The 27,753-nt window shown below is 36.4% G+C and overlaps 1 protein-coding gene across 1 annotated transcript in view; it reads right to left on the reverse strand.

Annotated features, from left to right (window-relative positions):
• The window catches only part of LOC113232031, a 215,945-nt gene that overhangs the window by 175,056 nt on the left and 13,136 nt on the right, over positions 1-27,753 (reverse strand). The window lies entirely within an intron of this gene.

Raw genomic sequence — 27,753 nt, forward strand, 5'->3', positions numbered from 1 at the left:
TATATAACTGCACATCGCGTATATTCAATAATTTCTACTAATTACATTCTATATTGGTGAATATGGAAAACAGTTGTGTACAAAATGGAGTTTAAAGTATAAAAAATGAAATATATGAAAAGTACTTGTGTGTTCATTCCAATAAGACTCAAAGCTATCGCACAGATTAAGCAATCAATTTAACCATCCTAACCACCTGGTGGTTCAAATACATTTAGATTTATTAACGTCTATCCGTTTAAATGCCCATAAGCCATAAAAGTGTTAAGATGTAGGCAAGATGTATCTTAAGCGATATGAGTTAAAATATTATTAGAAATATTTATTGAGTACGGAAAGACATTATATTTACGACTTTTGGTTTAACATCCGGAAAAAGTAAAACGTCAATTAAAAATCTAATATGGATTATTTAACGAGTTCATAAATTGCTATGTTTTTAATTTCAATGGCCTATCGCAGCATCCTGGGTATAAAATGGACTTTTTTTGCAATGACCAGGGAACGTGACCTGAGAATTAAGTTTGATAAACCCCAGGTCCTCGTAAAAGAGATCTGTTTATTACACATTGCGAGAGGCTATTAAAATTTTAAAAAGTCCTAATTTTAATAAGATGGTTTCTCCATACCACCAGCTTGGGGTTCTGTATTTCCTCTCAAAATTCCTAGCAGACGTAAAACTGGAGTACTACTCATTAAGATGTTTTATTTAATTCTAATTTCCTTTTGATCAATAAATTTAGTTTAGTGAAAATTTAATATTGACAAAATAAAATATTTTATAAATCATACGTAAATTAAAAATAAAGTATTTAAATAATAACTTTTGTAACCATACTTTACGAATAAGGTGCATTCATATTAGACGTATTGGTTGATGACTTTATCATCTCAATCAGCAGTCACCACGGGATCTGTAAAGATTCTTTGTTTGAAGAAAACAAGCTCGAATCCGAAAAAAAATCCGAAAAAATAAGATTTATTTTCGATGTTTAGGTATCGCGGAAACTTAAGACCTCGATTTGTGATTGTGATTCAAATAGGATTAGCTTATTACTTTTTTCTCTCTTTTCATTATTTTGACATCTAGTTACATTTTACAATTATTATAATTAAAATTTAGTCAAATAGCTATGACGCGGCCTATATGATATTGTAAAAAAACATGCTACTCTTACTTTAGTCTGTTGAAGTGCATGTAACAAATGTATAATTCAATTCAATATATTTGTATGCCTAAAGTTTAGTGGGACACAGTGAACCAATATTCATTTTGTTATATATCAACTTCTATTCATAATAAATGATATAAATTATGAAGAATATATTTATATCATTCTGTTTCAAGTGTACATGCTGTTTCGATGACTAATCCGCTAGCCAGAAGTTTTGATGACTTTCAGCCAGCTAGAAAAACCGGGTTTCTAAAAGGCTTTGGCACTATAGATCGCACCAACCAGCCGTTGGGGTCTGGCGGTCTATAAAAACCGTTTGACCATTCATAAAGAGAATAAAAATGACAGTAAATTAATTGTCTATTTCGCGAACCAAGTGAAGGTGAGATCGTACAAAATAGCTGCGATTGTGTTGAATACTTTTTCATACAGTAAAATTTATAAAATAAATAACACAATCACAACCACCAATAAAAATACCCTTGACACCTGTTTCGCCTTTCTACGAGGCGTCATCAGGAGATATTGACTGTTCGCCCCTGGACCGAAGAATTAATAAATTATTTACTTAATTTTTAATTAATATGGATTTCCGCAAAGTGACGCCCTGTACACTCGTTCTCCTCGCGACAGCCGTCCAAAACAATGACTGTCAAATAAATAATACTCGATCAAATTACAAGACGCGTGATGCGAATGCAGTTTCATACTTGACATTGTCTTTTTAATTTGCTCGACTATTATTTATTTGACAGTAATTGTTTTGGCCGAATATCGGACGGAGAACGAGAGTGACCCCAAAGTCTCAATTCATAAATTATTTCAAGAACAGTATAGTCAAACAAGACGCATGGAGACGTTACATGTCCGAAACTGTTCACTGACGTTTCAGATCTTTCAAGAGTTCAAATTGAAACTATCATCGTCGTGGTTGATCGTGGAGTATCTTTAGGGAACATTGGGCAGCCCCATATCTTTCTACATTAGTTTTGATTCTAGTGACCCTCCCTACCAACCTTTAAGGTATACCAGAAGGGCACTATTGCCTGTAAATGCACAGGAACCTTCTAAGTTCAGGTTCTGATCCCAGATCAACCAGTGTACAGGGTAATCACACACTGTTGTCAGACTTCAACCGGTTCTCAAGAGGCTAGTGCCTCGGGTGAACCGCCCCAGGTGCACTACAGTAGGTACCCTCGCTATTTTCCAGATAGATACCGGAGGTGTAGGCACGCTCACTTCCCGTTGCACAATGCACAACTAACAGTTGCCACCGCCTAGCCGTTGACTCTAAAAAACTACCAAATATCCTCTTTGATAGCGGAGCTGTAAGGCACGCTCACTTCTCGACACCACACGACGGCGTCTCTCCAGTTCCCAATAACCTAAGCAGCTGGAGGGACCGGAGCGTATCTAGCTCACCCGCTACTAGCTCTTCGAGTGAATGCCGAGTTGCTGGTCGTAGTGTCCTGCGACAATGTCCGAACATAGCTTCCAACTTAAAGGGCAACTCACGTGCCCCACGCGTATCCTCGCCTTAGGCCCTCGTGTAGACCGCTGCCAAGACGCGCTAGTTGCGCATGAGTCAGACGTCCCGGCCACACACTACCGGGGCTGACGAACATGTCCGTCAGTGCAGCTCACCACAAACCCCAGCGAGTCCGGGTTCACCAGAGACGCCCGTGAGGGCGTATCACTGGCGGAGGGCTTAGCCTCGACACCCGCTGTACCCTGGTCTTGCCGGCGAGCCCGTAGTCTCTCTGGAATACCCTCTCTCGGGTCGGTAGATAGGGATAGAGGAAATGTTGCAACAGTCTAAACTAATTCTGTCAACTTCTCATTCAACTGTAATGTCACTGGGGAATCGGTTATAGACAAAAATGGGCAGTGGGTTGAAATCCAATCAACCCGCCCGGGTTTTTACCCAAATCACTAGGTTTTAACCCATTTCGGCGAATATGGAATTTGGTATAATTCCATATTTATTATAAATTTCGATGTAAGAAATCTTTTTTACACGAAAAAGAGGCAACTCCACACAATACCCACATTGCAATCTTGTAGATTCTCACTACTAAGGATGCACATTACAATTCGATTTTTATGAAAATAAACTCAAGTTCATACGATCTAACGATTTTTTGTATCGATTTACTTAAACGCAAATTTTAAGCGAATTGATTCAATAGTAAAGCAAATCGTTTTTTTATTTGAGCAATATTTGATTTCCAATACATATTTAGTTGTAAATAGTTTTTGCCCTCGATTTTGAGCGTCTGTGGGTTTTAACCCGATGTAAACTCGGCGTTAACAAAGCGCTGGGTGATAACCCGTGCGCTTGCCTATCTCTCGTCATAGACGATGGAGCGTATCAAGAAATTGCTTAGGAAGACGTCTTCTACGGGTAGACTTTGCATTTGATTAGAAACAACTTCGGGTAGGAAGTTGACAGAACCAAAGGTTGGTCATGTATTTTCGTCATCCATGCAGCAGAGTTTAAAGGCCATACTCTTTAACCAAGTTATAACTGTTGTGACCTACGGAGCCGAAAAGATGAGCTATGACTTGCGGGCCAATCTTGTCCGCAAGTTGAGAGTCACACAGCGAGATACGGAAATAGTTATGCTTGAAGTTTCTACACTAACATTTGGAAACTCAGAATGGTGATAATTATTGAAATTGACGAAATCTGGAGTACAGACCATGAATAGGCAAACGGACAACTCCTACCCGGGCGAAGTGCTTGCCTTGGACAGCAGAAAGCAATTGAATGCGATAAGACAAAGATCGGGATAAGTGTCTCTAAGGAGAGGTCCACGTCCAGTAGTGGATTGATATGTGCTGATCATGACAAAGAATACAGTAATCTAAAGCATGTTGTTAAAAATAAACAAAAAGGTAAGAGTAAAATTACTAATTTGCAGTCAATTAAGTACCAGATAGAAAGAAAATGAATGTAATTAGTATTTTACAGCATGTGAAGCAGCGTCGTGAACTAAAAACGTAAGCGCAACTAGGTCGGTGCAATGGAATTATTTTGAGGCTATGATGTCGGACGAAGGCCGCCTAGTACGGGAACATTGAATCATTTTCTGAATTCCACCGTAATCATATTATTTTCAGACTTGCTTATGCAATCCGTCAATAACAACATCACTGTGTGTTCTATTTTCGAAGTACAAACAGTTGTTTTAATGCGAAACAAAACTGATATTTTACAAACTGAATACTATGTATTATTATTTCTATTTCTCCTATGACTCTTATGTGTCTTTGTTCATAAATATACATGTCTGTCTCGACGATCTTTTGGTATCATCTTTTACAAGGTCTTGGTGACTATCTGAAATGTTGACTAAGATGTTTCAATATTAATACAAAGATCGAACACTAAGTAAAATTCCTTCGATCCGGCTGTATTCGAATCAGCACCTTCAGCATACTATGCCTGACGCTCTTCCAACTGAGCTACAAAACGAACCAGCAGATCTTACGAATTTTTCAAATACTCGGCCTCAAATTGCTGGAACAATATTCCACCACATATACGCAATGAGACATCCAAACCCAAATTCAAAGCACTGTACCGGCAACACCTACTCTCACTTCAAAAATCTGTGTAATGTAGTGTGCTTTTATTCTTTAACGTAGTCTGTCTAGAATCGAACTTTGTTGTTGCTTTGATCTATTCTTATTATGTGTATAATTATATTATAATACTAACTACATTACACAACATTAAAACCTCTTTACAGTCACAAGTTACTCCTACAGCTGTAATTATATTCACATTTGCTCATGCACTCACATGTCAAACAGGTTATTTTAGATGCACTATTTATACTTTACAATGTATATTATTATTGTCAATGTATAACCTTACTCATAGTCGTTATATTTTTGCTTTCAAATAATTTAATCCCTCTCGTTGGTATTGACTGAAAACCAGCGCCTTAGAAAACTTTGGCATAGGCTGAGTCAGCGCCGTTTCACCGCTATGGCAATCATGTTTTGTTTTTTATTTTATGCTTAATCTGTATTTGTCTTATATCAGTGAATAAGGTGTTTATCTATCTATCTACTTGTTACAGATTTTTTCTTCCGGTTTTTAACGACTTTTTGCCGTAGCGCCATCTGTGAGAAATCTTTAAAAAAAAATTTCTTCAAGATGTTTTATATCGACGTCACGACAATAATCTTCAGTGTCAGGAAGTTTGGTCAATTCAACGCAATATATCTGTCTAACATCAGCATCCGATGACGGTCGGTTGATCTTAAATCGAAGAAAAACATAATATTGGAGCGAATTTCAACAGTTAAACATAAGCACTCCAATTGTATTTTAATAAGGTACATAAATGTACCAAACAAATGTAATGGTACCTACACAATAATGGTTCTGCCTATCATGGTTTTAAACTGAAAGGTTGTGGTCGACCCGCACTCCACATAACCGATAAAACATCCCCTATTTTCAACTCGCATAGATTTTCTTCCACTCAATTTGCCAAATTAAATTCATACGGGATTATATCGAATGTGTGTTATACATATACTCGTGTACACGTTTGTAATTTTTAAATAGTGCATTTTGCAACAAGTCCTGAAGTATATATTGAAACGTCTACGCTGTCATTTGTCATATTTAAAAGCCTGTGATTTGTGAAATTAGTAGCAATAGAGCTCCTTGTGAGAGAGTTCGTCCAGGTAAGTAGGTACTGCACGGTATCGTGGACGGCCGCCACACTTCTCGCGGGTGATCCTCCGTGGGAACATCAGGCGGAAGTGCACCGGTGCCGTATAACCATGCGAAGCAAAGAGGAAAGCCCTGATGCTGAAGAAACAAGGCAAATAAGGGCAGCGGGTCGCGCTGTGTTGTTCTGAAGATGGGCGGACGACTTGGAGTCCCCAATCGCTAGCTCAGTGACCGTGGGGGCCCCTACCTAGTCGGCTGGGTTAGCCGGCGACACGGGACACTGTCCTTTAGATTGGTGCAGGTGCTCACTGGACATGGATGCTTTGGTGAGTACCTGCATCGCGTGGCGGGTCGGGAAACGACTCCTGTCTGCCACGAATGCGGCGCACCCGTCGATACGGCGTGGCACACCCTGACGGAATGTGCGGCTTGGGGCCCTCAGCGGCACTCCCTGACTGCCATAGTGGGAGGAGATCTCTCGCTGCCAACAGTCGTGGGCGCAATGCTCGGCAGCGAGAGGTGCTGGAAGGCTATGGTACCCTTTTTCGAGATCGTAATCTCGCAGAAGGAGGCTGCGGAGCGCTCCGAGAGGACGACCCCCTCTCTGACCCGCTTCGAAGACGTAGGCCGGGGAGACGAAGGAGGCAGTACGAAGGAGCCCACCTTCTTCCCCCGCCGTAGATTGTGGTCGGGGACCCCTTTCATCAAGACTAAGGGTGCCCGCGGCACCCTTCAAAGGACTGGGCCCGCTCTATGCGGGTCATCCGCCGAGACGTACCAGTAGTATGCGCAAGCGGATCCTGAGTTGTCTCTCTATGGCGGTGGAGTTAACCGCTGGGTTTTAGTGGGTATACGGGACTACCGCCCGGGAGTACCACATAACCACTCGATGCTCCTCCAAGCCGAGCGGTATGCGTAACGCATTTCCCAGCCAAAAAAAAAAGTTAAGTAGGTACTGCCACCTTACCTGTTTCTGCCGCCAAATTTGCTTTTATGTTGCGTTCCGATTTTGAAGGTAAGGGTATTGGTGAAATTACAAGCACATTCAGATGAGACTTGTCAACTTGTGTCTCAGGGTGACAGACGCTGTGGCAGTGTCCATCAGATCTTTGCGATTTAAAGCTCTGAGAGGCACTTCAACTAATATGCATAGGCGTGTCGCGAACTACCAGGCGCATGACGTGTTCGAACCGTTTGTTATCATAAAAAAACTACTTATGCCATATTGAGTTCTTAGGTTTTCGCAATTGTTACACATAGGAAATGAAACTATTTTTCCGGATTTAAATCGCGTATATTTGTTTTTTCAAACAAACCAAACGTTTCGGGACCCTTACAGGTCCCATGGTCGCGGTTGACTGAGGTGGTACAGTCATCAAACAGGTAAATCTAATATTAATGCAAACCACTCTATTTTTTCACTATAGTTACAAAAGTTATTAATTAAATACCTTATTTTTAATTTTACAAAGAAACATTCCAATTTACGCTACATTATTTATTATTATTATTTATACATTACGCAAATTAAATCCGGAAAAATAGTTTCATTTCCTACTTATGACATTTTACGGTGATTAATGATCCTTTTCTGTAGACTTTAGACAGTTTAATTGTATTGCGTTGTGCATCAGATATTAGAACAGCTAGACTGACACGTAAAAATCAAGTCATGCACATAAATTTTCATAATAAGTTCATAATTGTCAAGTTCTTTTACATTTGCTATCCTTAAGATGCATTTCATTGGAAAGGCCTTGAAAATATATGACTGAACAACCACAATACATCGGAAACAGGAGACATGTAGCAAGCGACATGTGAATACACCCCTCTACACGTGTCTGTTTGTCTGTTACCCTGACCTTTTCAATAACATATCAAAGATTGTTACGCAAAAATGTCAACTTGAGTGGTGATTAGCGAGGTTTGAGGACGTATCAAGTCCTGGCCTTTGAAATGGGACGTGGGAGTGATAGTTAATTTAAAATACAAACGTGTAATTAATTTTGACATAGTTCTTTGTAGGTAATTTTCAAAGAATTTCAACTCACACCTCATTTAATATTCGAAATCCCTTTGACGTAAAGAGGTATGTGTAACCAAAGATAATAAGTGAATGTACAATATTGAATATGTTGTAAATTTGCGGCAAAGGCGTATATATATTGAATCCAGTGAAGAGTGAAGTATTCTACAGTAGAATTCCGAGCGAAGCCTGGGATTTCATATAATGCCGAGTGATGAAAATAATTTAGCACTTGAGTGAAAAACTGTTTTTCATTATCCCCTATGAGGGAAATACATTTTATACAGAAGACATTTTTAGAAAGCACGTCGCGTAAACATCAGAGTTAGTCGCATTTCGTGCCTTTTTCAGATTAAAACTCGTTCGTTCATGCAACTGGGCTTCAATAGAGCCACTAAGCTCTTACACACGGCTTTTCAAAATTTATGATAAAAATATTTGCAATTTGTACTAACCATGAAGAAATAAAAGAGAGTTGCACATCGCTCATTAAATCGATTTCTCCGTGAGTCGGAAGGGCAACCGCCGGTTACTCTGAGTGAAGTAAACAAGTAATTGTAAAAGCGGAGATCGAGCGGACCATTTCAGCATATCATAACACGTTACGATATGTGAGCATTCGTAAAGTCAGTACAGCGAGCCGAACCGATCGCCGCGAGTGCCACGCGCTCTACCCGATTGTCGGCGTTTTGAGGAATCCCTTTGAGTGTTAGGTTACGCCTTGATTTTAGGTCTGTACAGCTCAAAGCGTTCGTCGCGATTTATATCAAAAAACCACTTGGGTCTGTGTGTTCGATCTTTGTATTCATAATCATAACAAAACTAGTGGAGTTATTTCATAAAAAATCTCAATAACATTTGATCGAAAAGCGCCATCTGCGTCAGTTGTGATACCTGTAAAAGTATCGGCTACGGTGAGAAGGTCATTTAAAAATCTCTCACTAGTGGCGACGAATGCCGAAAAGTCAGTACAAAGATCTATAACAAAAACACTTAGGAGAATTTCGACAACTCGGTAATTTGACACGTGCCACAGTTGATTAGAGCAAGGCTCCGGTGCAGCATGGACGTGGGTTCTAGTCCCGCAGAGACGACGAAAAAAATATTTTGTGTGTTCGATCTTTGTATTCATAATCATGACAAAACTAGTGGAACTATTTCACTAAAAATCTCATAAAACCATTTAGTTCTTTAGTATATTAACGTTAAATAACAATTACAATTCTGCTTTTGTACAAGTTTTAAAATCCAATAACGTTTTTTTTTCATTATTTGGAGTAAACCAGAACTAAGTGAAATCACAAACCAAGGACCACAACTTCGTCATCTGACATTTCAACTGGAAATGCGGAGCACGGCCGAGCGTAGAGTTTGAAACGAGCAATGACACAGGTCAGTCCGCTGATTCTGTAACGTAACATGCTCATCGCGAATGTTACGTTAAGATAAAATATTTGGTCAGTCGCCACCTTAAGAGTTATATTACTATAAATACTAAAACTTTTAACCTGCACAGTTTTTCTTATTTGCTTTACTATTGATGTTAAGGTTATTTTTTAATTTTTCTCCAGAAAGTGACATGAAACGCGGTTAACTCTGATGTTTACAAATTAAGACGTGACACAATACGCGTGTAATTCAGCAAAACGAATAGCACTACCGCCGTCAGCCAGCAGGCAAGTCGGTCAATTTCATTTCGAAAATTCATTTTTAAATTTCCAATGCCAACATATCTACTAAAGTTTTCATCCTTCTTGAAAATTTTAGAAAATTTCAATACACTCGACGATTTTGTGGTATTTTCGAGACTCGAGACTGATGTTTTCAGTCTCGGGAATATCAAGACGTTCGATACTTAACTCATTTAAGAAATGTACTAAACCAAGAGTCATTTTTTATTTTGTTTACATGGACGTGACAACAATGTAGAATCCCCTAAGAGTTGCTTAGTTTATGAGCGGTTACACACAGTGACTTTTTGCGGTTATGCAAACGCGATGCAATCACTAATCGTCTACCTTTACACACACGCGCGATTTTAAGCAACGACGCAGTCGTCCGTTTGCGTCCGCCTATAAATCGCAAGTGTAACCACTCTATTCTACAGAGATTGAAAATGAATGTTCAGTAATAAAATCAGGTCCTCTATCTGAATTGAACACCCTTTTTGTTTTGTTTATTGCGTGCTCACTATGAAAATGAAAAAATCCTTTCATAAGTTTTTTTTAATTTAAATATGTATATGTGTAATAAACTTGCTCTTGACCATTACATAATCCTGGAGCAAAGTGGGCTGTAAGAGCTGATGGAGCTCATGGGCACACTCACCGAAATATATTCTGTAGAAAACCGACAGACAGCACCTTTAAAACAAGAACTTGATTCAAATATCATGTTTTGACTGCCTAAATGCCTACCCTATAGGTATGGCAACTTACCATAGAAATACGAGTAGAAATGAAAGTTTCGTTTTTCCCGGAATGTTCGAGACGGCATCTAGTCTCGATCTTTTTTCCCGGAACGCGGATACGCGAGACTGAAAGCCCTACAAGATACCCCAGGGAAGAACGATTATATAAATTATTTCTCTCATCAAGTATTTTTCTGAGTAGACGGAAAATAAACTGCGTGTAATATGTTTATAACATATTTATAATGTTTGTACTGTCGATGTTTTAAGATACCTAACCCTCTAACTGTAACCGTGTATTTGGCTCTGAGTAGCTCAGTGTTAAGGTGTTAAACAAACTTAACCTTTGACCTGTGAGCCGTTAAATTATTAATTTACTTCCCTAATTGCATTATTAGTGAATGATGTTTTAACAAACTTTTTAAGCCAATTTGATCTTTCATTATATTACATAAATACGAATTTGAACCAAAAAGCTGGAATTTCATTACACGAAACTGTTGAATGTGTAAGAAGGCTCTCAGAACCAAAGAGTCGGCTAGTGGGTCAGGTATCTTAGGGTATCGACTGTACTTACAGAGTTATTTCAAGATCCCCAAGCATAATGGTTTCAATAGGTACTTTATTAGGTTACAGGAATCCAGACCAATGACTGACCGAAGCAGTTTACGCCGTGAATAATTCAACGTCAAACCAACATCAAGCCAAGTGTCAGTACAAAGACGCCCGCTTTTAATAGCGCACTGACTCACCCTACATTTGGTTAATCGAAGGCTAAATATAACACTACCATTGCTCACCGATTGACCTGGCAACTGACTAAACTAGTTACCTGTTAAAATGTTATTAAAGGTTTGTCGTAAATAAAACATTTATTTAGGGAATGCTTAATTATTTATGTGCAGAGTGTTAATTTTGACTTGAGACTTGCGACGACGTCCGGCAATAGAAAACAAATAATCAAGTGTGTGATGTGTCGCAGCGCATAGCCGTTGGTTAAACATAAAATGTTTACGTCGATCGATCTCGTTCGGAATAGTTATCGATTAATTTCGTCACGTTCTGATACAAATTTCTATCACGATACCCCTAGTTAATACCTATCTGATTAAAATCAATGAAAAACATTTGGTTTGCCATAATATCACTGAATCCAAATTTTTCGTTTCTCATTCATAAGCACTTATAATATTCTTCTTATTTATCTGAGCCAACAAGAATTCGCGATAATTTTGTATAATGTTTGGTTAAGCTGTATTTTGATTTATCTTTTTAGATTCTATTGAGTGTTTTCTTGATGTATTGTATTTCCAATGGGGCTGATATGTTCAATAATGATCAAAGTCTCTAAATATCGGTTACATCCCTAACATTTTATTTTGTAATGCATTTACGAAGAATAATATTATACGCTATTGTAATACTTCTCGCTATACTATAAATCTGCCGTGACAAGAGGAGGCATTTTACAATTCTTTAAAAATAATAATAATAATAACGCACACACTTACAGCCCCGAACGAGGAAAACCCTGTATCGCGGGTGCTATGACCACACACATAGAAAATCACAAATTACACCTAAACTCTCGAGATAAATAAATGTAGGCCATACAAATATTTCTCCCGGCTCGGGAATCGAACCCGGAACCTCTTCGTGGCAGTCCACCAAGGTAACTGTTCGGCCACAGAGGCAGTTTAATGCCGCCTTGGTCCTAAAGTTGTAATTAGTGATGATCTCAATAGAGACAAGCCGCCGTCATGCAGGCGGCACAAGACCGAGAATTTGCATGCTGAGGGGTATGCTTATGTTAGCAATGGATGCATATACGCTGATATGATAATGTTGACAATCACGACGATGCCAATAAATCAACTGCGGGTCGCAGTGATAAACGGTTACACAGGTCCTGTATAAGCCACTCTAATAACGATAACACTTAACGCATGTACTTAAATCTCACTTTACACTAATAAGGTTTTACGATCGTCATAAGCCCTAAAACGTTTACCAGAAGTCTCAGAGTACCATCAAACAAATTGATGCTTAATCTTCAATGTTTCCATAAACATAAGCCTGGTCGTAAGAAGCAATACCAATAAATGCCTCTTGGAGCAAAATAATACCGCGTAACTGAGATTTAATAGGGACCATGTCGCGGTTGCCTGTAATTAATTAAATTGACCCTAACCCTTGGGCGACAGAAATCTAACAAACAATTTCCAGCAGCACAATTTCAACTCTAACGCAAATAGAAATAAGCTTAAATCTCTATGTAACAAGACACGGTCAGTTGTTAGAATTGTTTAAGAATTTTGTATTTTATTACTCAGGATTCACCTAGTGATTCCTAAAGGGTCTGTTAAGGGAGGTTTAACCCTCTCATTGTTTGGATCCAGTTTATATTTTGATTATAAGACCATTTTCTAATTTTATTTTGTTTCATTGTTGTTGTGGTAAATGTTTCAAACAAATACAATAATTTTGGTCTTATAATGTATTTACGTACAGTATATTATATAAGACATATTGTATTATAATAGCTGTAGCGTAGAACTCCCTCGCTAGAACGATGCAAACTTTTCAAACCGAACATTCACGAAGTCACTTCGATGTCCACAGTCGATTGCCTCCCTATTGCCTGCTATTTGTCATATTTGGCACAAATATTGATTGTTTAAGATTGGTGGCCTAATCATAGTAAGTATTAATAATTTTTATTTTTACTCTTTTTTATATAGAACATTCTATATCCACAAATACAGCTCTAAAAATAATAAAAAAACTAAAATGTAATAATGTTCACAGAAGCGACTTCAAGTTCTTACAAAACCTTCCATGTAAACATCAAAATGTGAATTTCGCCATCAAAATACCGTAACTTGTGAATTTCAGAATGGCAGTTTGATTTACGCCAGACATCTCTTCGCTCCAATATTGCAATTTATGATGGCTTCGCACTACCGTCCATTACTCACTACAACGTACATAGTTATCATAACATATAGATACATAATAAATAAGTAAAAATACCTATCTATTAAAAATCATTTTTTCTAAAGGGAGTGAGTCTGCTTTTCTCAAAGCTACTTTAATCTACCGGTAGTAGGTTCTCTGTGTACAGCCCACTTGAGTAGGTACCATCGACTTACCTATTTCTATCGCAAAGTAGCTCTTTTGTATGTCTTAGAAGGATTTTCAGGTTTCAGTAGAGACAATTCAGCCGAGTTCAGAATTGAACACACTCGAGATTCCGGTATTCCCAAACTTCGCCTTTTCCTTTTGAATATCAACTTGAATTTCAAAAGGAAGTATTTTAATAATGCGAAAAATATTACTCAACAACCGACAACACAATGAAAATACTCCAATAAAAGTTTATTGGATGGCTATTCATTGTGGATGGCACAAACTACGGGAGGACTACCCAGTAGTGGGTGAAGTCAATAACAAGAAGTAGGAATGATAAGTGCGTATAACATCAACACATTTATACTTTATATCTTTTTTTTTTACAAATACCAGTTAAACAAAAATGTCGTACATAACTACCTATGCCGAAAACGTGCGATTAAAATGAAATGCATATGTCCATGGTATGCCCACGTCTGGAGAGCAGATATGAACAAAATTAGGTCAATGTGATTGTACGAGCATGCTATGGTACGTAAATACCAATGTTGCTTGAACTAGGTACGGCGTATCCGGCGATTACGACATTCAAAGAAAATTTCCTATGTGAAATGTGTACAACATATTTTCGTAATGACCAAACGAACTTACAATTTCTATCACAGATATATGAACTCATTGAATTACTTACGACGCGATATTTTGTTAGAAAAGGCAAGGGAGAATTGCGTTTATTTTTGAAAAGCCACCCAGTCATGAAAAACAAAGTTATCTGCATATAGCTTAAAGCTCAAGTTCATTTTGGTTCATTACATTGAGTTATTTTGTTGCCCCTTTGGATAATAACAAACCCAACTAGCATTTTGGTGATAAGAATAAGTGCTACTAATAATGTTAAAGATACTTTGAAGAACCTAAGGTTCTATAAAGGCACTTACAATTGGTTATATAGCGCGCTATAACTCTCATACAACCCTGATTTGGGACCACATTTAGAGCTTAAAGTAACTTGGTGGTTATAGAATAGTGATAATGAGTGTTAATAAAGAGTTACAATAGTGCTATTGAAGGAGTGATTGCCACTATAAGCGTTTTGTAAGCTATACACAGGAGACAACCGCAACTTATAGTAGTAAATAATTTATGAAGTTCACTCTTTTAACTTATTTAGTAACAACAGTCAATACAATATATACATTAAGAGTATATCGTGGTATTTAGTGGTAATAAACATTACCCAAAGCGCTATTTCTATATCTCATGATTTTGAGTTTTTGTTACGGTCGGTACAGCATTTAAAATATTTAACAGATGGTTCGATAAAGCGAAGTGAATGTTTGAAAGTATATAATAAAATAATTTTGGATGACTGGTGTCATAATTATAAAACCTCACTGCGGTGGTAACTTTTCTGTAACAATATATATTAGGTTTCATGTCAATTTTGAAACGCCTCTAAAATAAACTACTTTTGATGATATTTTGTGGAAAAAAATTCTGCCTAATTTATTTCTTCTTCTTTATGATTATGGTAAATAACAGTTCCCGGCACTTTCTATACGTATTTCAACGTAAAATTTTTAATTTAAAACTCAGTACTTCCATGTCACTTGTAGTTCTACAATATGGTTCTAAAAGTGAAAAGACAACAGCTTTATAGGTTCATTTTTCATAATGGTTCCATGTGAAGCCGTAAGGTGTTGCATTGATCTAATCTTTGAGAGATTTCGTCTTGACCCTAGTAGTCCTTTTTTTTTTCACTTTCCATGGATGTCTGGTCGAAACGAAAATGTTTTTAAATAATCCCTTTGCACAGAGATAACATACGTGAAAAACGGCTCTTCGTCGTTATTGGGGCAGCTTTCGCCATCCTTCTTTCATATGTTTATAATTATTTCATATAGTTCGTATCAATAGTATAAAATATGTAGTTCGTATAAAAGCACTTTAGCCGGGCCCCAAGTCTGCTAATTATAAATCATCTCAGTTGTGTGTCGACAGGGTGTCAATGGCAGGATTTTGTACGTTTGGTATTCTGCTAACAGTTATTATATGCTTGTCAATGACTAGCCATGAAGCTACGTGTGGCGCACTACAAGTTCCGGAAAAAATTAGAAAAAAAAAAAACTATAAATGGTCAGAAAAGAATTTATTGTTTCTCAAAATATTCTCCGTTGGTGTTAGTGCACTTTTTCATACGAATAAGCCAATTTTGAAAACATTTATGCCACTCCTCCGTGACAATCTCTAAAACATATTTTTTATATTCTTCGACAGCCTCTTCAGGTGATGAAAATCGTTGACCACGTAACTGGTTCGTAATTTTTGGAAATAAACAAAAGTCACAAGGTTAGAGGTCCGGACTGTACGCGGCGCCCTATGTATTCTTCAACTTAGTCAACTGTCATCAAATCCTTTCTTCACGATGGCATTATGGTATATGTCATCGATACGATAAGAAAAATGTGCCTTTATCATAGGTACCAAGGATACGAAATCTAACAAAGAGATCCTATTAGGTAGTTTACAATGCTTCCAGTAAGGAACACTCTAAAAAAATTTTGCAAATTGACTAGGTAATTTCCGTGGACAAATTTTAATCTCTCAACTTAACGGTCGTACAAATCGCTTGAGAAGGGAAAAAATCTCCATTGAATTTCTCGTGTCGGCTGAAGCTCGCGAGCGTTAACGGGAGGCCGTTCATTCTGTGGGAATTTATCGCTGTCACCCACTAAATGCATATTCTCCGCGAATCGGTGTCCTAGTTAATACTTTACGGCACAGATTTGAGCTGCAATATAAAACGGAGCACGTTTTTTTACTTTATTTAATTTAAAAGAACGCATGTAACGTTGCTAAAACATGGCATTTGGCTGAAGCTTTATTACTTATCACGTAATGGAACGCTGAATACTTAGCGAAAAAAATATAGAGTATACATATACTAAGCAATATTGGCACTCTGAAAAAATTCGATGTTGACGAGAAAGATAACCGAGAGAACGTGTCCTTTTGGAATTATTCTACATTTATTGATATCGAACTTATATACTCGTACATAGAAGAAGGTGCTGTATAAGACGGCGTTGTAAGGTGCCGTATTCAGATATGATAATAATAATAACAATCTGTGCCAACGCCGGGAAATACCGCCATTCCATTTAAAATTTTACCTTTTTTTTATAAAAAAAATAAGTACGCATTTAACCTTCATCTCACCTAATGGAAAGTAATTATCGTCACATACCATTGGGTGAGATTTCTATGAGGTTTTGACGATGAGGTGTAGCACACTTGAATAATAACTATTCACTCTCACCTTGAAATGGCCGAGCCGTTTAAGCCATTGTAAATGTGAGAGTCCAAAAAAGATATCTTCAATAATTAAAATAACAACGCATTTATTTGATTTCGGTCCATACTTGTATTTTTTTTATGATACCAAGAGACGGGATCAACAAGCGCGTGGCGGAAGGCAACAAGTCGTACGCCTAGGCGGTAGCCAACAAGTCGTACGCCTAGGCGGTAGGCAACACGCCTAACCATATTTTTTTTTAATATTTATTAATTACAAAAAAACATTTTCTTAATCTAGAACATAGTCCCACAAAACTGAATTATTCAGTTTGACTGTGGGATCAAAACATGAATCTCGCTATTACACTATTAATAATTAATCTAAACTAGTCAACAAGTGCTGAAATAAAAGACGTTTAAATTTATTTTTCTTATGTTCACGTCTAATAACTTCAGGGAAACTATTCAGTAGGTACGGAATTCGTTTTTTTAGGGTTCTATCTCCATAATAATTTTTAACCTTTGGTACTACATATTTACTTGAGGTCATTGATCTCGTGTTACAGTCATTATTAACAGGACACAATAATGAGCCACGCTCCTGTGTTTCAAAGTTATTAACAGCTACAAGATATTTGTGCTTTATGGAAACTGGCAGAATTTTACAAATTTTAAACAATTTATTATATTCTCCATTACATTTACCTTTTGTTTTACAATTCACTAAAAGTTTCAAAAATCTAACTTGCATATTCTCAAGTCTGTCTATGTATGATTTATATGAAAGTCCATAACAGTCTAAAGCATAACTTAATATGGAGTCAACCAATGCCATATATAAACACTTCAATGTGCTGGCTGGTACTTTAAAACTTAAATGATGGAATTTTCCCAACAGTATTCTTAGCTTATTATGAATAAAATCAATATGATTAGACCAAGAAAAGTGTTCATCAACTTTCATACCGAGATAAGTGACACATTTTACTCTTTCTATAGGCTTACAACTACAATTAATTAAATTATTGTGTATACAATCAAATGAATGGGAGAGTATAGGACATGGTCACTGCTTTAAAGGCATATAGGGAGAGTGTATTACTAATAATTTTGTTTTATCAGCATTTAGTACTATGCCATTGTCATGGCTCCACTTGGTAATTGCATCTACATCTAGTTGAACGAGACGACTAATTTCTTCGAGATCAGTACCTGCACGGAGTATACACAGGTCATCGGCGAACATATGTGCTGTACAATACTGCAACACACCACATATACTGTTAACATGCATCAGACAGCACACTGGTCCGCATCCCGACCCCTGTGGGATTCCGCACTGGACTTGTTTCTCTACACTATACTCATCACCCACCTTTACTCTATAAGAACGCAATGTTAGGTAATCAAGCTGTTGCATTTCTGCTCATAGCTTTAAATTGCAAAGATCTGAGGGACACTGCCACTGCGCTCGTCACCTTGAAACATAAGTTGACAAGTGTCATGTGCCTGTAATTTCACCATCACCCCTCAAAACCGAAACGGTAATGCTCACATTACTGCTTGGCGACAGAAATAGATAAGGTGACAGTACTTCCCTGGACCCAGACTTTCACAAGGAGTTTTACTGTTACTAGGTAAAGTCAGCCAAATGCCTGTAAAAAGAAAAACATAATAATAATGACATACATACACTTGGCTTCGGTCCGTAACTGTGACTAAAACCAACCAAAGAGCTGAGAAAAAAGAAACAAAGACAATAATAATGTGCCAGACGACCACACTAGTTACAATCGTGACCTCCTCATTCAGCGCCCACAGAAAAAGTGCTAGGCTATCGAGCTTGTCAAAATTACTGAATCTAACACAAAAATCGCTAAATCGCTAATCGCTATATTATATGATTTATATATCAAATCTTTAATATAAACAAACGTGTAGGGAAGCATGGGAAATGGTCGCCATTTGCGTACATGCATAATATCTCAAACATATTAAGAATTTCCTAAAAAAAGGTCAAGTCTAATGCACCAAGACTAAACGGGTCTTTGTGAAAAAAGTGATACGAGAAGGAAGATAAATACATGGATGTATGTAGTTTTATGTTAATATTATACATACTGATCTCGTTGTCATAAGCAACGCATTTGCATTTTGGAAATTTTCGAGGTATAAACTCGTACAACATAAAAAACGTATTCTAGAACTCTACTCAATGCTGAAGTCAGGATCTGAGTATGGTTTAAAGCACTCGAAATCATACTCAAGTCCCTGCCATTAGGGTCGTATTTCCAGTGCTTGAAATCAACTCAGATCCTGACTTGAGCATTGAGTAGAGTTCTAGAATACGACTCATAGACACCTAACGTTGTTTTTTCTTTGAAAACGTCACTTAAGCAGATTTGCTTAATGATAAAACTAAGTAAAATATAAAAAAACCGCTTATAGGTGGTTGCAGATCTCGTAATGCTCGTTCCCGATGTTTTAACAACTCAATTTCGCTAAAAACGACGCTTACGTTAGTTATAGGTGTGTAGAGTGTATATTGAAGTACTTCTTAAAAATACCTTATAATAAAAGGAAGACAAATGTAGTTGTTTTTTAAATTAGTCTAGAAAATTCTTAGACAATATTTTCGTGCCGGGAACTCCGTTACAGTACAACGGCGCACTTTAATTTATCGCACCCCACAACATAACACGCCCTGTAAACATGCACAAGCTGTATTAATTTTATTAAAAGTAGGAAGTGTAATTTTTGCCTGATATGGAAAGTTGTTGTTTTTTTTTAAAAAAGGTACTTACTTTTTTTGATGTTTACTACTACTTACTACTTTTTTCTGTACTGAGGAATAAATAAGTATCTAACCATTTCACATTAGGCAAATATGTTAGAAAATCGCCTCACACAGTCGAACATAAGTCTTCTGGACTTTAACAATTGTATTGAAGAGTAGCGGGAAATCAAGCTCATAGTAAAGTAATTTACAGTTATATTTAAGAAAAAGTTAACAAAACAGAAAAACACAGTACGAGATACGACAACGAATCATAAACAACAAAACTCACATAGAGCAAAAGAAAGTGAAAAAAAGTGTTTTAATTATCTGCCCGATCTAGAAACCGGTCTATAACAAATGGTAACAACGAAAAAATTAAATCAATGAAAATTTATGAACTTTTTATTTTCGTCAGTCAAACGAGTGTATTTGTTAAATCATTATAGAAGTTATTAAGATATATGATTAATCTAAATCATTATCTAGGTAAAAATTCTCCATCTGGTTTGTGTTTGCACTATTTTATTTTGTTTTGTTTTTGTAACTTTTTAATAAATGGTAGGTACATTAAAATGTTTTCTTACATACATGTAGGCATGTATTGTAAAGCATTTCTTAATTTCCGCAGACACAGTATCAACTCTTTAATCTCTACATTACAAACAATGTTCATTCAACTCCTCCGTACCACATGGAACGCAAAGCACGCTCTGGTATGCAACACATTTTACATGTTATGCTCTTATCATACATATAGGATCAAAATGTTCCTTTACGGAGCACAGATCAAAGGCCACTTTGTATTGAGAATATTGAGATAATGCCGGTCACTGACCTGCAGAACATTGCCTCATTGTCAGTTGTAATTAAACACTGAAACATAAGACATAACTTGCTCACTTTGAAAGTGGGTAGAAGTAGGGATATGACGAACACTTTTCCATGAGAGGTAAAGGGAGAACATTTTCCAATACGCTTTGATATGAGATACGACACTCACTTCTAACAAAAATCTATTGTACTATGTGAAACCACTTAATAATTGATCCACTAGTTAACAAGCACTTTTGAGCATACTACTATTGCCTTCAGAACTTTATGCACAACTACAAATAACTAAGTAACAGTGGTAGAGAATATTTAAAATTTAATGTAAGAGTAATTTTTTAGTTCGATATTAGTTCAAATGTACTACTTTTTAATGTGAGGTGTGGTAACTTATCACAAACTCGAATTTATTTTGTCCGAAATAACGTTTGTTCGAATTTTCATTACCCCGAAAACCGAATTATAACGAAACCGTTGTTCTTTCAGGCTATGTTGGATGTTTATCGCAAAGACACGATTAGATTCTGTTAAGTTAAGTTAGGTTTAAAAGAAAAAACATTTTCCTCTCAAAATTACTTTAGAGGTTATGAAAATTCGAGCAAACTATATTTCTGAAAAATGTCATTTCGGACTTCTGATAGGTAACCGTGAGGAATTATTTTTTTTAAGGTAAGGTTCCACTAAAAAATTAAAACGGTAAAAGTTCCATTATTATAAAAATAAATTCTTAATATTAAGCTCGTTGGAAATAAATCTATTTTTGTCGGATCTAAATCGCGTATATTTGTTTTTTCCAACAAACAAAAGTTCAGGCCCTTTACAGGTCCCAGGTTGGTCACGGCTGATTGTATGGGACCTGTGAAGGGCTCGAAACGTTGGTTTGTTTGAAAAATTAAATATACGCGATTTAGAACCAAAAAATGAGTAACAATCGCAGAAACCCAAGAACTCGATATTGTTTTTACTAGATGTTAAGCTAGTGCAATTTAACTTTGAACCTATTTAAATCGTAGTTTCTAAATTATAATATGAAAGTTGGAACGTGGTTGATTCGGCAGTTGTAGAATTGCCATCTGGAGCGGCAATGCTGCCAGTATAATGGGAAGTTTTGAGCCAGCCATACAAGTTACAGGGCGGGATTTTATTTCAAGTTAGAAATTTTTGAGGAAATCTATTTATTGTACACATTGACTTACAATTATATGGACGTCGGGTCCGCGCTAAAAAGTGTCCGAACTTATAGGGCGTTAAAATCGTATACAGAGCGTCATTCACGCTCTAGTCTTCGTTTGTTCGACTGACAGCGAAGCAAGCAAAATTAGACAGTACTGCGATGACATTACAATTTAAATTCAACGTTTTAGCTTTTTCATATTCCTTTACATGTCACTACGTTTAAATAGGTTGACTTGGGACATTTTTTTTTCGTGGTTTTTGTATTAGACCCGTCGTCCATTTATTTGTAAGTCAATGATTGTACATGCCTTTTTTTTATTTTAGTACCGATTGACGAAGCCTAGCTCATCTTTAGGTCGTAAATTTATGATATTTTTTAACATCCATTTTTATTGAATAAAAATGTATGTTTACTTTGCATATGAAAGTATTATTTAAGAGCTATAGTTTTAAGAGTCTGGTATTTTTGTTTTAATTAATTAAAATAACATGATAGACGTGACGATATCACTTTTTAATATAATGAATTAATTTTTTTTTCAGCACCATTGTTGTGTGAAGTCCCTAGGAAATATACAAATGTTTTGCAAAATTTAAAGTGGTGGCATGGCACCTTATTGGGAGACAGTTGATAGTTAAGAGGTCGACTATTCGAAACCCTCCCTATGGCGGCATGTACAAACATGACTTTAACTTTGAAGTTACGTACATTTGTGTTTACTAACAATACCTATCGCTAACAGTGAAGGGAACCTCGTAATGAATAAACGCCTTTATGCTTTCGTGTTTATTTATCACATGCTAACAGATACATATGATACATTAATAGACTAGAAACAATCTACACAGCATGATAAAATTAGTGTTAGTACATTGACTTACAAATAAATGGACGACGGGTCTAAAACAAAAACCACGAAAAAAATGTCCCAAGTCAACCTATTTAAACGTAATGACATTTAAAGGAATATGAAAAAGCTAAAACGTTGAATTTAAATTGTAATGTCATCGCAGTACTGTCTAATTTTGCTTGCTTCGCTGTCAGTCGAACATACGAAGACTAAAGCGTGAATGACGCTCTGTATACGATTTTAACGCCCTATAACTTCGGACACTTTTTAGCGCGGATCCGACGTCCATATAATTGTAAGTCAATGTGTTAGTAGTAAGTTAGTGTAAAAGTACAATTTCGAAATCTAAAACCAAGAAAATAGAAATGTAAAATGTAATCAATTAATAAATAAATTTCCAAAGTGATTTTTTTTGTTAATTAAAAAAAAAATAAATAGGCGCACTATAAGTTTCCGGAACTGGCCACTTACATAAATAATATTTAAAAAGTAATTACAACATTTAAAAATGGAACTCTTTGGCTATAGAACACAGTTTGTTTCGTCTGACTGTCACTTGTTTTTACATTGTGGCGTCGTTTTAGAAATTGGTAAAGTGGTAGGTGTAATTTAACAGCTCAGCGAAGTTTCGCTCGGCTTCAAACTGCTTTTGGCGATGAAGTACCATGCAAGACGACTATTTCTAGCTGGTTTGCAGAATTCAAACGCGGTCGTGTGAATATCAGTGACGAATTTCGTGATTGTCGCCCGTCCACTGCGAACAACAAAAACATCGACGCTGTGCGCCGTATGATCAAAACAGACAGGCATGTGACATACCATGAGATTCGAGCATCTTTAGGCATAGGCATGAGTCAAATACAATCTACTATTACCACTATACAAACATTTGGGTGTGAAAAAGGTGTGCTCTAGGTGGATCCCACACAAGTTGACTGACACGGCCAGACAGACAAATGAATTTTTGAAGGTGAACAACGTTGACGTTATGAGCTATCCCGCGTACAGTTCCGACCTGGCATCTTGTGACTTTTGATTATTTCTAAAAATTAAGAACCAGTTACGCGGTCAACGATTTTCATCATCTGAAGAGGCTGTCGAAAAGTATGAAAAATATATTTCAGAGATTGTGGGAGGAGTGGCATAAATGTTTTCTAAATTGGTTCATTCGTATGACAAAGTGGATTAACGCTAACGGAGAACATCTTGAGAAACAATAAATTCATTTCTGACCATTTATAGTATTTTTTCTTATTAATTCCAGAAACTTACAGTGCGCTCCACGTAATAATAACAATATCACAGAACACAAAATGATCAAAAGCGAAACTCAAGCGATACACGTAATTGCGCCTTGTATAAATTAATTTTCGAAATTAAAATATACTAACATTGCAAACGCGAACAAATACAATAAATCGATTTAATAGATATGTGCTCACCTATTGTGATGAAACCTGTATGACGAAGACCGTAACCCTTGGAAACCGTGTGAAGTCCCTATTCCGCTTTGGGTCAGCGTGGCGGGTTGTGATCTAAATTCCACCTTTAAGATTTTTTTCTATGATACCAAGTGATGGGGCCACCAAACCATCCGCCTGGTGGCAAGTGACACGCGTATCCATAGCAGTTGCAGTGCCACTCAGAGCTGTAAACTGCAAAGACATGAGGGGCTCTGCCAGTGTACCAGTCGCTTTGAGACATAAGTTGAGAAGTCCCATGTGATCAGCACCCTTATCCGTCAAAACCGGAACGCAACAATGCGCACGTTACTGCTTGGCGGCAGACGTAGGTAAGGACGAACTCTTTCACAAGGAGCTCTATTGCTACTAGATGAGGCCTGCTGCAATATAGCGGGACGTAAAATTTGCATACCAACGGGCCCTTTTTACAGAAAATCTAAGAATATTTAACCAAGATAATTTTTATACATGCAGGTATGTATTTATTTGAACACCTTATTGTATCAGGAAACAAATTATAAATGTTAATAACAATTCAAAATGTTAGCGTAGGTACAAAGACGAATTTATACCATAAACGGATTCCCAACTAACTTATATATTTTACATGTAATTAAAATTTATCTAGTTCTTAAGGTTTTCCCGGTTATTACAAATCGAAAACGATACATAGAAATCGGTTGACAAAATTAAATCAATGTGAAGTTTTACTATCATGATATAAAATTTATTTGAAATTACTCCACTAGTTTGTTATAATTACTATTAATATACCTACAAAGATCGAAGACTAAGAAAAATTCTTTCGATCCGGCTGGATTCGAACCAGCGCCATCGGTATACCAGGCCGAAATGTAAGGTATATCAATCAACCAGTACAGTATTGAAACCACATAATGTAAAGTTCGAAAAAATTCAGAGGCGATTTGTCTCATGAAAGTATAAAGCGTTTGTAACGGTACACTGTATTTTTTGTAAAATATGTAGAACCTACAATTTCTGAACAAAACTGCCGTGAAATGAATTCGTACCTATGTTTTTTGCCTGCGCTGTCAATATAGCAGCAGTGATTAATTGATAGACCTTGTCAAATCGTTAAATTTGGGATAAAAAGATAAATAAATATGGCCAATTGCCAGAAAATATTTAAAACAAAAGAACAATGACACATGGCCTTATGTTTATATCCAAACCGTTTATTATTTGAAACTCGTTATTAATTATAATTTTTTGTACTTAAATGAATAACACAACAATTATAACATCTACTGTGCTAATAGGACTGTATCCTGATCTTCTTATCAGTAATGACAAAAGAAAATTAATATCATGATGGTGAAACCTCCTGATATTCAATAAAAATTTAATTACGATTATTAAAGTGACATCTCTTGGCATCGGCTATAAAGGTATCTCCCTGAATGAAGAAAAAACTTTCATAGATTTCTCACAGGTGGCGCTACGGTAAAGTCGTTAAAAACCAAAAGAAAGATCTGCAACAAACACATGGAAAAATTCATGGGGTCCGTTGGTTCGTTCCGTGGCTTAGTTGTCATAGCGTCTGGCACGGTTTGCTAGGAGACGTTGGTTCTAATCCAACCGGATCGAAGTGATTTTTTTTCAAAGTGTTCGATCTTTGTTTAATAATTATAACAAACTTGAAGCTAGTGGAGTGATTAAAAAAAAATGAATATCAAGATGGTAAAATATCCTGACATTCAATAAAATCTTAATTACAAAAATAAATGTTTACATTCTTGACCTTTGTAAAAAATATAAAATGTAATAAGGACTGATCAAATAAAATCTGCAGTGAGATTCGTTTGCATGAGAATACGAGGGAGCCTATCGACAGAGAAAGATGGCGAGATATCATGAGGCGAGGTAAAAAGAATTCTCCGTGATGACCACGACCGCTCTGACAAGAGTGCCACGGAAAAGAAGATATTAAGTATTACGATAATAAGTATAGTACCTACCTAAATGGAAATCCTTCGTAACTCTCAGGATAATACACATTTTATGACTTAAATTTCCCATAGTAATATTTATTTAATGACTACATTGAATAAGTACTTTGCTTATAGCCTACGGTACTATACTAATTTTCATAGTTTTTGGGTTTTCCATACAAACTTTCACCCCCTGTTTCACCACCTTTAAGATTTATTTTTGTGACAAAAAGTAGCTTATGTCCTTCTCCTAGGTCCCATCTATATCTATACCAAAATTCATCAAAATTGGTTCAACTGCTTAAGCGTGTAAACGTAACAGACAGTTTCGCATTTATAACATTAGTTTAGATATTTCAAAGCGTGACCAACCAAAAAAAACATGTCGGCAATACCCCAATGAAAAGTTAAAAAAGAAGAAGAAGAAGGCGTTAAAACGGAAATGCAAAATGCATTCTTTATGCAATTGAAACGCAAAAAATATGGACCACTGCAGCACCGTAATAGCGTTCATTTATTTATGTGTACGTTTAAATTTCAAGTAACTTTATCGTGTATTCGTAGATAAAATGTTATAAAAGGATATCACAACAATAAATCTTTTAATTAGATGCATGTTACACACCTCTTCCCTTCATAGGATAAACTCGCCTTTATAAACATATTTTACTTTGTTGTTAACATACATAATTTATTTTGTAGTGCATACTTACATTAAAGTTTTTACATAGGTACACATATACGGTTGAAAGTACAAAAATATTTAGTAACACACTCTTTTACTTTTGGTAGAAAATAAAGGCTTAAGTTTGCCTGGAAGAAGTTGCTACTTAATAATAAGACCGCATGTTGCATGTTACTTTAATCTGTGATACTTACATTACTATTCTGCGTTGTCATTGTAATTTTTAATTAATAATCATTTATTCATTCAAAAGCTATTGTCCACTATAATGATTCTATGTGAGCAGAAATAACATTTGAAGTCCTAATTATTCAATGACAAAGATTCAAAATAAGGTTTTCAAGGGTTAATGTGCCACTGTCATTTTCCAATTCATTAAAATGTCATTTGGTGTGTGATGCCGATAAGTTTCCGTCTTTTGAAATTGTAATTTTATTGGTATTTTATGGGAGGGTTCACTATCAAGACCCGATAGTAACGTAAACGAGACAAAAAGGAGGGAACATAAAGAAAAGGTCGCCAGTAAAGCTGCAATGAAACCCGGAAAAGTTGACAATCAGATTTCGCTATCAGAATGGATACGGAATTGATTACACAAAGCGTAAAAGTGTTAAATTACTTTTATTTCTCAGATCAATTAACATCTTTGGATAAGCATTAAATAAAGACTGTCATAAATATGAAGCAGTGGTTTCACTAACTACGTGTAAAAGAAAATTCTCATAGCTCGTGGTCTAACACAAGCACCGACAAAAGTTTTTTATAATGTTAATTAAAACACATACGTTAGTAATAGACTATAGTATGGAATATCTAAACACTACTAAAGCGCCATATTGAGCCACAAACATTTAAAAGTAATTCCTGTTCTAATTCACAATTAAAAGGGCGTGACTAGAGTGCATGATAACGGGGAAGCTCGACTGGTAATTTATTACGGGAGGGACAGACCAAAAAAACTGCTAATCCTCCAATATACAGGGACCACTGCTAAACACAAGGGAGAGCCAACTGCTGATAAGTGAAGTGCTGTTTCATTTCACAAGCTGTTTGGGGCCGACACTTACACTACATTTAGTTTTATTACCATCCAAGCTTGCAAGCGAACATTAGGTAGGTATTACAAAAGACTACTTTGCAGCTTCATATTAAGAATTTAGCGCAATTGCTTTACGCTTGACTCATCGTCTATTACACTAAACAAGCATATCGAATTAAGCAGTTTTGTATGTTACATGTGTTGAAGACGAAAATAAATACAATACAACCCACAAGTCATA

Source organism: Hyposmocoma kahamanoa, unplaced genomic scaffold (assembly GCF_003589595.1).
Source record: "Hyposmocoma kahamanoa isolate Upper Pololo Valley unplaced genomic scaffold, ASM358959v1 66, whole genome shotgun sequence".
NCBI lineage: Eukaryota > Metazoa > Arthropoda > Insecta > Lepidoptera > Cosmopterigidae > Hyposmocoma > Hyposmocoma kahamanoa.